The sequence below is a fragment of the Manis pentadactyla genome, chromosome 10 (assembly GCF_030020395.1).
Source record: "Manis pentadactyla isolate mManPen7 chromosome 10, mManPen7.hap1, whole genome shotgun sequence".
NCBI lineage: Eukaryota > Metazoa > Chordata > Mammalia > Pholidota > Manidae > Manis > Manis pentadactyla.
The window spans coordinates 47784595-47798784 of NC_080028.1; the positions used below are offsets into that span (position 1 = coordinate 47784595).

General features: G+C 45.6%; 1 long non-coding RNA gene across 1 annotated transcript in view; it reads left to right on the top strand.

Annotated features, from left to right (window-relative positions):
* The first annotated feature begins 518 nt into the window (after positions 1-518).
* Positions 519-14190, top strand: part of LOC130679077 (uncharacterized) — a 129701-nt gene continuing 116029 nt past the window's right edge. The window contains exon 1 of the long non-coding RNA XR_008992035.1: positions 519-625. This is a non-coding gene — a long non-coding RNA (uncharacterized LOC130679077). The remainder of the gene's footprint in view (positions 626-14190) is intronic.

The following is a 14190-nucleotide window of genomic DNA, read 5'->3' on the forward strand; positions in this document are numbered from 1 at the left end:
TACGTGAACACGTCACTTGTCTTCATTTATTCAAGTCTTCCTTGTTTTTCTCAGTAATGTTTTTTTGTTTTTTATTAAGGTATCATTGATATTCTGTGTTATGGAGGATTCACATGAGCACCATGGTGGTTACTACATTCACCCGTATTACCAAGTCCTCCCATCCTCCATTGCAGTCACTGTCCATCAGTGTAGTAAGATGCTGTGGAGTCACTATCTGTCTTCTCTGTGCTGTAATGCCCTCCCCATGACCCCCCTACATTATGCGTGCTAATCATAATGCCTTTTAATCCCCTTCCCCCTCTCTGCCCACCCACCCTTTCTCAGTATGTTTTGTTGTTTTCAGTGAAGTTTCCCAGCGGTCCCCTCCCCATCCCCTACACCTGAGGGAACAGTTCCCTACCCGCAGGATGCAGCGTCCTCTCCTTAGCAACAAGGTTCCCGCCGTAGAGCGAGCGGCTCTAGGTCTGAGGAACGTGGTGTCGTAAAGCCGCGAGTGTCGTAATCCAGGTGAGGTGCGGGGAGGCGCAGGACGTGGCTGGAACTTTCGGACGGTCGCAGGAGCAGCAGAAGGTTGGCCCAAGGTGTCGGCGCGGAAAGCCGACGAGCCGGCGGTGCAGCAACGGTGAGTAGCGGAGGGAACCGGGGGGCGGCGGAGTCAGGGGGAGCCGAGCAGGCAGGGCGGCCGGAGCAGGGACGGCCAAGTGGAACGGAGCGCTCTCTGCCCTCTCCGCTGCTGTAGCTGCCGGAGCCACGCCGCGGCCGCTCCGCTCTCCCTGAGCCGTCGTGTCTCTTCCCCGGTCTCTCTCCTGCTGGCCGCTCCTGCCGCCGCTGCCGCCTCCCGGGACGGTTCGCCGCCGCCGCATCCCCGGCGCTGTGCGGGCGGCCGGTACGCGGCCGGCCAGTTTTCTGGTCTGGGCGGAGCGGGTTTTCCCCACTCTTTAGCCCCTCGCCGGGTCGGGCCGGGCCGGGCTGCATGTCGGCGCGCGGGTCCCGGCGGAGCGCGCTTCGGGTCCCGGCTGCCCACGGCGAGGCGAGCCCCCGGAGTGAGGTCCACGTTTCGTGGGGAGCTTGCGCGGCGGCCAGGGACCCCGGGCACGAGCGGGCACCTACTTGCCGCCGTGGGAGACTTGGAGCTGGCGGCGAGCTGGGCGGCAGGTGCCTTTGCGGAGTTGTTACCTGGTATCAGGGACGGGTAGGCACCACACACGGATCCCCTCGCCCGGGAGAGCTGCTTTTCCGCGCCGCATGGGGCTCTGCGTGGACGCCTTTTTTCTCTTTGGTGTTTTTGGGAAAGTTATTATCCGGCCTGAGTCGCGGAGCGCTGCACCCGGGTAATGGAGCTTGGAAGGTGCGCTGGATCTGGGGTGGCAGGCTGGTGGGGGAGGGGGCGGACGGAACGAGGGTCGCGCGGGTCCGCTGCCGGCGTTGCAGTTGCGGTGTTTATTGATTTGTGTGAGTTGCTTGCATGTCTGCTTGTCTCGGGGGCGATTCCGTGCTGTTCTCTACCTCTTGTTTAGTCAGCAGTGAGATGTCTGCTGATTGCTGTTGTCTGGACAGGTCCTGTGGCGAGAGGAGGTTGAGCTGTCCGCCTGGAGGCGGCGGGCACTGGCGAGGTCCCCCACCCGGAGACCGGGCACCTGTTTGTATAGTAATGGGCGCAACGACCTTGCCGCCGGCTGCAGCCCAGGCTGTGTTAGGAATTTCGCGTAGGTTTCCGACTAAGCGGCTCCTTTTGGCTCCTGCGTTATTTTTATTTATTTATTTTTTATTTTGGTATCACTAATATACACTTACGTGAGCAGCATTGTGGTTACTAGATTCTCCCCATTATCAAGTACCCACCGCACACCCCATTACAGCCACTGTCCTGCCTTATTTTTAAAACGAGTTTTTAGGACTAGGGCAATAAAGGTGCCTATGGTGGTGGGATCGCTGTACCTTCCAGTAAAATGAGGAAATGTGTGTGTGAGTGCCAACTCTCTGCCGCTACCCAGGCTCCCTGGCTCCCTTTCTCCCTCCCCTCCTGGATGCGAAACGCGAGTTTCTGTAACCTTTACTGGCAGTTTTAGATTTTGTGTGGGATTTCCTGTCTAGAAGCTGATACCAAGATTTTAACTGGTTCATGATGTTTCCTTCCAATTGTAAACATTTACAATATATTGGGCTGACACTGTAATCACTGCTCTCATGAATGATTTTTAGTTATTTGAGTAAACATTCGCTTTTTAAATTTTTTATTTATTTGTTTTTTATTTTGGTATCATTAATATACACTTACATGAGCAACCTTGTGGTTACTAGATTTCCCCCCATTATCAAGTCACCACCACAAATCCCATTACAGTCACAATCCATCAGTATAGTAAGATGCTATAGAATCACTAACTTGTCTTCTCTGTGCTGTACTGCCTTCCCCGTGCTCCCCCCTACATTATGTCTGCTAATCGTAATGCCCCCTTTTCCCCCTTTTCCCTCCCTTCCTACCCATCTTTCCCAGTCCCTTTCCCTTTGGTAACTGTTAGTTCATTCTTAGGTTCTGTGAGTCTGCTGTTTTGTTCCTTCTGTTTTTTTCTTTGTTTTTATACTTCAGGTATGAGTGAAATCATTTGATACTTGTCTTTTTCCGGCAGACTTATTTCACTGAGCATAATACCTCTAGATCCATCCATGTTGTTGCAAATGGTAGGATTTGTTTTCTTCTTATGGCTGAATAATATTCCATTTTGTATATGTACCACATCTTCTTTATCCATTCATCTACTGATGGACACTTACGTTGCTTCCAATTCTTGACTGTTGTAAATAGTGCTGCGATAAACAGAGGGGTGCATATGTCTTTTTCAAACTGGGCTGCTGCATATTTAGGGTAAATTCCTAGGACTGGAATTCCTGGGTCAAATGGTATTTGTATTTTGAGTTTTTTGAGGAACCTCCATACTGCTTTCCGCAATGTTTGAACTAATTCACATTCCCCCCAGCAGTGTTAGGAGGGTTCCGCTTTCTCCACATCCATGTGTTGTTGTTTGTCTTTTGGATGTTGGCTGTCCTAACTGATGTGAGGTGATATCTCATCGTGGTGTTAATTTGCATTTCTCTGATGATTAGAGATGTTGAGCATCTTTTCATGTGCTTGTTGGCCATCTGAATTTCTTCTTTGGAGAACTTTCTCTTCAGATCCTCTCCCCATTTTTTAATCAGGTTATTTGCTTTTTGATTGTGGGGGTGAATGAGCTCTTTATATATTTTGAATGTCAGCCCCTTCATGAGATATGTCATTTGTCAATATATCCTCCCATACTGTAGGATGTCTTTTTGTTCTACTGATGGTATCCTTTGCTGTACAGAAGCTTTTTAGTTTGATATAGTCCCACGTGTTCATTTTTGCTTTTGTTTCCCTTGCCCCAGAAGATATATTCATGAAAAAGTTGCTCACGTTTATATTACAGAGAGTTTTGACTATGTTTTCTTCCAAGAGTTTTATGGTTCTCTGACTGACATTCACGTCTTTTATCCATTTTGAGTTTTCTTTTGTGTATGCAGTTAGACAGTAATCCAGTCTCATTCCCTTACATGTACCTGTCCAGTTTAGCCAACACCGTTTGTGAAGATGTTGTCATTTCCCCATTGTATGTCCTTGGGTTCTTTATCATATATTAATTGGCTGTATATGCTTCAGTTTATATCTGCGCTGTCTGTTCTGGTCTATTCGTCTATGGGTCTGTTCTTGTGCCAGTACTAAATTGTCTTGATTACTGTGCCTTTGTAGTAGAGCTTGAAGTTGTGGAGCATAATCCTACCTGCTTTCTTCTTCCTTCTCAGGATTGCTTTGGCTATTCAGGGTATTTTGTGGTTTCATGTAAATTTTAGAACTATTTTTCCATTTTGTCGAAGAATGCTTTCAGTATTTTGAAGGGATTGCATTCAATCTGTAGATTGCTTTAGGCAGGATGGCCATTTTGACAATATTAATTCTTCTTACCCAAGAGCATGGGATGAATTTCCACTTTGGAGTGTTCTCTTCAATTTCTTTCATCAGTGTCTCGTCTCTTTCAGGGTATAGGTCTTTGACTTCCTTGGTTTGGTTTATTCCTAGGTATTTTATTCTTTTTGATGCAATTGTGATTTAATTGTTTTCCTGATTTCTGTTTTTGCTTGTTCATTGTTAGTGTATGGGAATGCAACAGGTTTCTGTGTATGTATTCTGTATCCTGCAACTTTGCTAAATTCAGATATTAGTTCTAGTTGTTTTAGAGTGGATTAATTTAGTTTTTTTTAAGAACAGTATCATGTCATATGCAAACAGTGACAGTTTAACTTCTTCCTTCCCAATGTGGATGCCTTTTATTTCTTTGTGTTGTCTGATTGCTGTGGTGAGGAACTCCAGAACTATCTTGAATAAAAGTGGGGAGTGTGGGCATTCTTCTCTTGTTCCCGATCTTAGAGGAAAAGCTTTCAGCTTCTGGCCGTTAAGTATGATGTTGGCTTTGGGTTTGTCATATATGGTCTTTATTATATTGAGGTACTTGCCCTCTATACCCATTTTGTTGAGTGGAGTTTATTCTTTATGGTATAAGATATGAAGGCAGTTTTATCCACAGCCAAATGACCATCAGTTGCTCTAACACTATTTATTAAAAGTCTGTTCCCCTGATTATTATGGTTTTGTAATCATGATATAGTCATACATCATAATATATCATGTTAACCCTAAAGGTCTTCCTTCCCCACACTCTCATAGGATGCTAACCTGGAACATTTCCCCACTGGGAGGGAAGGATAAGGGACCCAGTAAGTGCAGACTGTGTGGCAGGCCCTCTGTAGAACGTTTGCATGTGCATGTCTCAGTGAACTCCCCAGGGACCCATCAAGGGAGAAGATGGGGGTGCAGAGAGGATACAGCTTGCTAATGTTGCCCAGTAGAGGGCTGGGAGAGGCCCCTCCTCTGCACGCCATGCTGGGCTTGCTCAGCTGAGCTTGGGGTCCTGGAAACTCACACTTCCTTTTTCTTTGGTAGTTGACATATAACATTAGTTTCATATTTCCAATATAGTAATTCATGTATATATTACAAAATGACCAACACATAAGGCCTTCCCCAAGGCTCTCGGACCCCTTCCCTTCACTGCACACACCCCCATCATTTCCAGCCCTGCCCCAACTCGCATCTCCAGGTGTTTTACCCTGTTCCTTTAGCCCAAGTGCCAATGAAACACCAAAGGGAAGAACAAGTGACCAGGTTCCCAGGGCTGTGCTATGCACCTTGGCATGCATCGAGCTGCCGAGCAATCTGAGGTCAGCATTAGTTAGCCCCTTAGACGAGGTAATTAGTTCAAGGTCCCCCAGCTGGGAGTGTAGGAGCAGAAGCCAGTATAACAAGGCTATGGGTTTGAAGGTCAGAAGGTAATTTATAGGGGACCGTGACCATTCGCAAGTTCTTTTGTCTGGCAGCTGGTATTCCTTCAAAATAAGTATTCAGTATTTTATATGCAATAAGAACTTACTGAGTACCTACTATGTGCAAAGCGCTGGGCCTAAATACTTCACACCCAAGATCTCGCTGAGCCCTCACTGCCACCCAGCAAGAGCACCCATTTCACAGACGTGAAGACTGAACAGTCATCTAATGGCAGTCAGTAAATGTTTACACCGAAACTCCGTCCCTACAGCCCATCTATCTTGGAAGCTCTCCAGTGCCTCCCTCCAGTACCTCCCACAGTTCCCTCTCTCCTGGCCACACCTAGCCAACAGCTTTTCCTTTAGCCTCTCTTGTCCCCTGCAACTGAGTCTTCACACAGTTAGTCCGCACTATCTTTAAAAACACTAGACCGTCTATTTTAAGTATGGTATTTCAAGCCAGCATATAGGGTGGGGCTTATTCAATAAATGGTCTTAAAATAAATTTTAATTTGGAGAAAAAACACCCTAGACCCTGTCATTTGCTCTATTAAAACCCCGTCATGATACATCCAAGCTGCACCCCCAGCCTGCACATCCCCACTTGTCCTGGCCCCTGCCTCCCGTCCAGCCACTGGCATGTCCTGTCTGGTCCAGTCTTCAGATGCTTCAAGCTCTTCCCTTCTGGGGGCTTCTACACATACTGTCCCTTGGTCTGGAGTGTTCTTCCCTCAGGTTCCCACTGGGCCTCTCCACCCCCGCCCCACCAGAGTTGCTCTGCATTTTATCTCCTTGCTCCCTTGATCTTTGTGACTCTCAGGTCATGTTTACGTGTTTGTGTGTTCTTTCTCTGGACAGGGCCATCCATACGTGTCCTCTGTGTTGTCAGCCTGTGTAGCCCCTGAACACACTTGGTTCCTTGGCAGCCCCAGAGAGGTTGATCATCGGCCCACGGTCCCACAGAAGGGAAACCGGAGCTAGGATTCAGACTCAGGATGCAAAATGCACATACCTAACCCCCCTTCCCACCTGCTCCTGCCATGCTTCTGGGCTGTCTTCTGTGTGTGGGTCCATGGCATTCCATGTGTGTGCACACTTGTGTGCACGAGTGTGGGAGTCTATAAGGCAAAGGAGGGCTCTACTCCAGTGGGGTGTTGCCTCTCTACTTGGAAGGCTTCTTGGGTGTCTCCACCTCCCATTCATTTCTGCCCAAGTCGGCATCAGCTACTTTCCTGAGGGCCTGTCACAAGGCATGTCCCTGCTCCCCACGCAACCTCTTCCCTGCTTTGTGCTTCCCAGCCAGACCCCAAATGTGACACCTTTAGTGAAATCAAAAGGCCAACCCCAGCACATTGTGCAAGCTTTAATATTGTATAGAAATTGCTGTAGTAACATGTTCCTTCAAGAAGTTTGACCTCCCCGTTCTAGCATTCTGCTCATGATTGCGTTTCTCATGTGGGTGAGACCAACATAGGAACAAGCCATGGAGAGCCTTCTCAGCTGTGTTTCTGCCCTAAGTGATAGGAATGGGAAAGGGCCCCTTAAATAACAGTGATTCACAATGTCACTTAACTTTCATCCTTTGGATTTTGGACTGCTCGTTTGTAATTGAATATGGGATAGATATTAGACTATCAAGGTCCTTTTGACTTATGTGAGTCCATCCATTTATCATCTACCAATTCATGAATTCACCCAGTCCATCCATTTATCCAACATTTAATTTCATTCTTTTATACTTTATTCAGGCTACCTGTCTAGTCCGTCAGTCCAAACAACTATTCTTCCATCCATCGATCCATTCAGTTACTCCATTCATCCCATCTACCCGTTCACCTACCCATTTGTCCATCCACTAGTGATCTAATCATGCACCCAGCTAGCCAGCCTTTAACCAATCCATCAGACCAGCCATGCTCCCATCATACTCATACCTCCAGCTCTCCGTCCGTGCCCAGCCAACTCACCATCCAGTCACCTGGCACATCCTTCCAGCCGTGCTCCCATCATACTCATACCTCCAGCTCTCCATTCGTGTCTACCCAACTCACCTTCCAGGCCCCTGGCACATCCTTCCACCTGTGCTCCCATCATACTCATACCTCCAGCTCTCCATCCGTGTCCACCCAACTCACCTTCCAGGCCCCTGGCACATCCTTCCAGCCGTATACAATGGCAATGAACCATTTTTACCCAACCAGCTGATTTGTTTCCCCTACTAGCATGTCAGTTCAGTTCAGCTAATCACATCTATGTGACTTTCTAGTCATTCAACTGATAAATTTTGTCCCTGCCTCCATCCAGCTTCCATCTGTGTGTGGAACCCTTCTATCACCCATCCCTCTACCTAATCAACCTGGTGAATTATTTAACTTCCCATCCATATTTCCAGCTAGCTAATCTCCATCTGTCCAGCCTCCCAATCATCCCATTCAGTTTCCCTGCAGAGCCAGTCCATCAGTGCATTATTATACAGCTGCCGTAGTTGTTCTCCCTCGTCACCCTTGCCTGTGGGTCCTCCGTGTTCTAACGTGCAGCCGCAGGCTTCCCCTCCCTGCCCCCAAGGCCCAGCAGCTGCTCTTCCTAGTCTGGAGGCCTGTGGTCCTTCCCCCTCCACTTACATGTACCCGAGTTGCGCCCCTTTGTTTTATACACCTGCCGGCTCCTCTTGACCCCCTTCCTCTTGTTCATCTTTCCCTTCAAGTTCTTCATATCTTAGGATAGTTGCAGGAGTGGGCGGTGGGCCACGTGGGGTGTCTGCGACGCCTGGTTGGTGGGCTGGGGCCTGGCCCCTGTCGTTGGTGGCCAGGTGGGCTGCGGTGGCCAGCTGGGCTCCTGCCACAGCTGTGCCTACAGTGGGGGAAGGTGTGGCTTTGGGGCCGACAGTGGCTCTAGGGCTGTGTGTGGGTGACAGGAAGGCTCTGTGTCTCTGTGTCCATGGGTGGCCACGCTTGGAGGAAGCTCCTCCTCCTCCTCCTTTTCCAGCACATCCAGCTTTGCAGAGGTTGTGGCAGCCCCTGGTTATATAGGTGGTGTTGATTGTGAGGGCACAGGCTGCAGGGTGAGACAGATGTTACACGGTCCCCTACCCCTTAACCTAGCCCCCAGGGTGGGGCTTCAGGAACACTTTGGGGGAGTCCCACCTTTTAAGAGTAGGGAGCCTTGGGTCACACTGAGCTGGATCCGCATCCCAGAACTTCTCCAAGTCTCAGTTTCCTATCTTTGTAGAATGGGGACGATCAGAATACCTGTGTCCCAGGGACTTCTGGAGGAATTAAATGAGAGAACCCATGTCCAGCAGATGGCTCAGGGCCAGCCCACAGCGAATGCTCAGTATACACCATCTCAGCCATTTACTTCCCACCTAGGTAGCTCGGAAGCCATGCATAGCCCTGACACCAGTACGGTTGGCTGGCTGGGCAGGTGGTTGATATGGTAGCTGACCAGTGTACAGATAGGTGGGAAGGGGTGAATATGAAGGGATCAGACGGCTTACTGGATGGATGATGGGTGGTCCCAGGGTCTGGCCAGCAAGCACACTTCCCCAGCAAGATTTAAAGCCAGGAGACTGAGAGCCAGCTTCAAATCCCAGTTTGTATGGATGTCCAATGTGGGTTGGTTATATGGGTTTTTAAGGCTTGGGTTCCTTATCTGATAAAGGCACATCACTCCTTCCTTCCTGGTATTCTTGTGAGCCAGAGGTGCCTGTCAAGCCACAGGAGGTCCTTGAAAAACTGTCTTTTCCCTTCCAATTCCTGCCTCCTGCCTCTGCTCCCCTCCTTGCTAACAAAGCCCCACCGTACAGTGGGAATCCTGCTGTCCCTGCCCGGACCTTCCAGCCCCTACAGAACAAAGCCCAAACCTGTGTTGGCACGTGAGGCACTGTGCAAACTCCCAAGTCTTGGGTGTTCCATCCCTAGCCGCCCACCCTTCCCCACACCTTGGCGATGCCCCTGGGCTTAACTCTTGGCCACTCTTGGCCTGTATCTCCCCACTTCCCCTCCCATGAAACTCCCTCCATCTCCATCTCCTGGCTGCTGCCCCTGGGCAGGTCCCCCCAGCCCACATCTACTTCTCACTCTCTATTGCTCACACACAACTGGCCTGTTGTTATAAAGATTTGCTATCATTTACTTTATTGCAGTTTATTTCTTTTTTTTTTTTTTTTTTTTTTTTTTAAATAATTATTTTTTATTGAAGGGTAGTTGACACACAGTATTACATTACATGAGTTTCAAGTGTACAACACAGTGGTAGAACATTTATATACATAATTCTAGGTTCCAGCTATCACCCTACCAGGCTGTTACAATATCTTGACTATATTCCTTATGCTATACATTACATCCCGGTTACTAATTTCTTTTACCATTGGAAGTCTGTCCTTTTTTTTTTTTTTTTTTTTTTTTTTTTGTGAGGGCATCTCTCATATTTATTGATCAAATGGTTGTTAACGACAATAAAATTCTGTATAGGGGAGTCAATGCTCAATGCACAATCATTATTCCACCCCAAGCCTAATTTTTGTCAGTCTCCAATCTTCTGAGGCATAACAAACAAGTTTTTACATGTAGAACAAATTCTTACATAATGAATAAGTTACATAGTGAACAGTACAAGGGCAGTCATCACAGAAACTTTCGGTTTTGCTCATGCATTATGAACTATAAACAGTCAGTTCAAATATGAATACTCATTTGGTTTTTATACTTGATTTATATGTGGATACCACATTTCTCTCTTTATTATTATTATTTTTAATAAAATGCTGAAGTGGTAGGTAGATACAAGATAAAGGTAGAAAACATAGTTTAGTGTTGTAAGAGAGCACATGTAGATGATCAGGTATGTGCCTGTAGACTATGTGTTAATCCAAGCTAGACCAGGGCAATAAAACATCCACGTATGCAGAAGATTTCTCTCAGAACGGGGGGGGTGAGGTTCTTAGCCTCACCTCTGTTGATCCCCAATTTCTCACCTGATGACCCCCCTGCGACTGTGCCTGTCTTAGGTTGTTCCTCCCTTGAGGAATCTTACCCGTCTCTGGCTAACCAGTCATCTTCCGGGGCCATACAGGGAAATGTGAAGTTGGTAAGTGAGAGAGAAGCCTTATTGTTTGAAAAAGTTAGCTTTTTACTTCTTTGCATATTTATGCCCTGTGGCTTCTATGCCCAGCATTTGTCTTGAGGTATCTTTACCACTTGGAAGAATTATGATACTCGGTAAATTTGATATGAGGCACGAATTCTATTTAAGGGTTGTAATTAGGAAGGAAGAAGAAAAGCTATAGAAGTAGCAGGCGGAAGAAAACATGGGAAGATTGATTATTTCTTTGATATATCTTCTTGTAGAGTAACTTCAGCATGGATAGGTTTTAAGCTACTACTTAAATTGCACACACACATTAACATAATAGGAGTATAGTTACATAACCAAAGCATATCTGTAATTACCAGCCATCTGCAGTGAAACCAAGAAAACCAGTTAGGCACCTTAGGCATTTGTGAAAACTTATCTATGATATGGTGGATATTGTCCAAATGAATTTGAACAGTCTGAGAGAAATCAGACAAATTAAAACAACCCATTCCTGGGGACTGTTCACATGCCATATGTTCTTTTAACAATAAATAGTTTGTAGTTGTAAGACTTTGGAGCGCTACAATTTGCACTTCTCCAAATTCTTGGTTGAGTTCCAACAGTATAGATGCAGTCCAATTTTGTTGTTTTACTGTATGCACAGGCCAGCTTAGATATCTCCTTCCTCATTCCCATGGCAGGTCCAGGAACTGGTGGGATGAGTGCATCTACAGCTGTAGCAGTGCGTGGATCTTTGTTGGGGTTTTTTGATGATCATCTTCTGGCATGAGTCTTCCAGAGGGTGCAGATGTTGGAAGTTCTTTTTCATATCGTATCTTAGTTCATTTTCGGGGTAGCCCAATTAGGCTTTGATCCTCTGTATAAACACAAACAGACCCTTTGCGTACACTTTTATATGCCCTTTATACCCTTGTGTAGAACTCGTTGGAGGTTACCACACAGGAACTGCCCTTTTTTTTTTTTTTTTTTTTTTGCTATCACTAATCTACACTTACATGACGAATATTATGTTTACTAGGCTCTCCCCTATACCAGGTCTCCCCTATAAACCCCTTTACAGTCACTGTCCATCAGCATAGCAAAATGTTGTAGAATCACTACTTGCCTTCTCTGTGTTGTACAGCCCTCCCTTTTCTCCTACCCCCCCATGCATGTTAATCTTAATACCCCCCTACTTCTCCCCCCCTTATCCCTCCCTACCCACCCATCCTCCCCAGTCCCTTTCCCTTTGGTACCTGTTAGTCCATTCTTGAGTTCTGTGATTCTGCTGCTGTTTTGTTCCTTCAGTTTTTCCTTTGTTCTTATATTCCACAGATAAGTGAAATCATTTGGTATTTCTCTTTCTCCGCTTGGCTTGTTTCACTGAGCATAATACCCTCCAGCTCCATCCATGTTGCTGCAAATGATTGGATTTGCCCTTTTCTTATAGCTGAGTAGTATTCCATTGTGTATATGTACCACATCTTCTTTATCCATTCATCTATTGATGGACATTTAGGTTGCTTCCAATTCTTGGCTATTGTAAATAGTGCTGCAATAAACATAGGGGTGCATCTGTCTTTCTCAAACTTGATTGCTGCATTCTTAGGGTAAATTCCTAGGAGTGCAATTCCTGGGTCAAATGGTAAGTCTGTTTTGAGCATTTTGATGTACCTCCATACTGCTTTCCACAATGGTTGAACTAACTTACATTCCCACCAGCAGTGTAGGAGGGTTCCCCTTTCTCCACAGCCTCGCCAACATTTGTTGTTGTTTGTCTTTTGGATGGCAGCCATCCTTACTGGTGTGAGGTGATACCTCATTGTAGTTTTAATTTGCATTTCTCTGATGATTAGCGATGTGGAGCATCTTTTCATGTGTCTGTTGGCCCTCTGTATTTCTTTTTTGGAGAACTGTCTGTTCAGTTCCTCTGCCCATTTTTTAATTGGGTTATTTGTTTTTTGTTTGTTGAGGCGTGAGAGCTCCTTATATATTCTGGACGTCAAGCCTTTATCGGATGTGTCATTTTCAAATATATTCTCCCATACTGTAGGGATCCTTCTTGTTCTATTGATGGTGTCTTTTGCTGTACAGAAGCTTTTCAGCTTAATATAGTCCCACTTACTCATTTTTGCTGTTGTTTTCCTTGCCCGGGGAGATATGTTCAAGAAGAGGTCACTCATGTTTATGTCTAAGAGGTTTTCGCCTATGTTTTCTTCCAAGAGTTTAATGGTTTCATGGCTTACATTCAGGTCTTTGATCCATTTTGAGTTTACTTTTGTATATGGGGTTAGACAATGGTCCAGTTTCATTCTCCTACATGTAGCTGTCCAGTTTTGCCAGCACCACCTGTTGAAGAGACTGTCATTTCGCCATTGTATGTCCATGGCTCCTTTATCAAATATTAATTGACCATATATGTCTGGGTTAATGTCTGGATTCTCTAATCTGTTCCATTGGTCTGTGGCTCTGCTCTTGTGCCAGTACCAAATTGTCTTGATTACTGTGGCTTTATAGTAGAGCTTGAAGTTGGGGAGTGAGATCCCCCCTACTTTATTTTTCTTTCTCAGGATTGCTTTGGCTATTCGGGGTCTTTGGTGTTTCCATATGAATTTTTGAATTATTTGTTCCAGTTCATTGAAGAATGTTGCTGGTAGTTTCATAGGGATTGCATCAAATCTGTATATTGCTTTGGGCAGGATGGCCATTTTAACGATATTAATTCTTCCTAGCCACGAGCATGGGATGAGTTTCCATCTGTTAGTGTCCCCTTTAATTTCTCTTAAGAGTGACTTGTAGTTTTCAGAGTATAAGTCTTTCACTTCTTTGGTTAGGTTTATTCCTAGGTATTTTATTTTTTTGGATGCAATTGTGAATGGAGTTGTTTTCCTGATTTCTCTCTCTGTTGGTTCATTGTTAGTATATAGGAAAGCCACAGATTTCTGTGTGTTGATTTTGTATCCTGCAACTTTGCTGTATTCCGATATCAGTTCTAGTAGTTTTGGGGTGGAGTCTTTAGGGTTTTTTATGTACAGTATCATGTCATCTGCAAATAGTGACAGTTTAACTTCTTCTTTACCAATCTGGATTCCTTGTATTTCTTTATTTTGTCTGATTGCCGTGGCTAGGACCTCCAGTACTATGTTAAATAACAGTGGAGAGAGTGGGCATCCCTGTCTAGTTCCCGATCTCAGAGGAAATGCTTTCAGCTTCTCGCTGTTCAATATAATGTTGGCTGTGGGTTTATCATAGATGGCCTTTATTATGTTGAGGTACTTTCCCTCTATTCCCATTTTGCTGAGAGTTTTTAACATGAATGGATGTTGAACTTTGTCAAATGCTTTTTCAGCATCTATGGAGATGATCATGTGGTTTTTGTCTTTCTTTTTGTTGATGTGGTGGATGATGTTGATGGACTTTCGAATGTTGTACCATCCTTGCATCCCTGGAATGAATCCCACTTGGTCATGGTGTATGATCCTTTTGATGTATTTTTGAATTCGGTTTGCTAATATTTTGTTGAGTATTTTTGCATCTACGTTCATCAGGGATATTGGTCTGTAGTTTTCTTTTTTGGTGGTGTCTTTGCCTGGTTTTGGTATTAGGGTGATGTTAGCTTCATAGAATGAGTTTGGGAGTATCCCCTCCTCCTCTATTTTTTGGAAAACTTTAAGGAGAATGGGTATTATGTCTTCCCTGTATGTCTGATAAAAT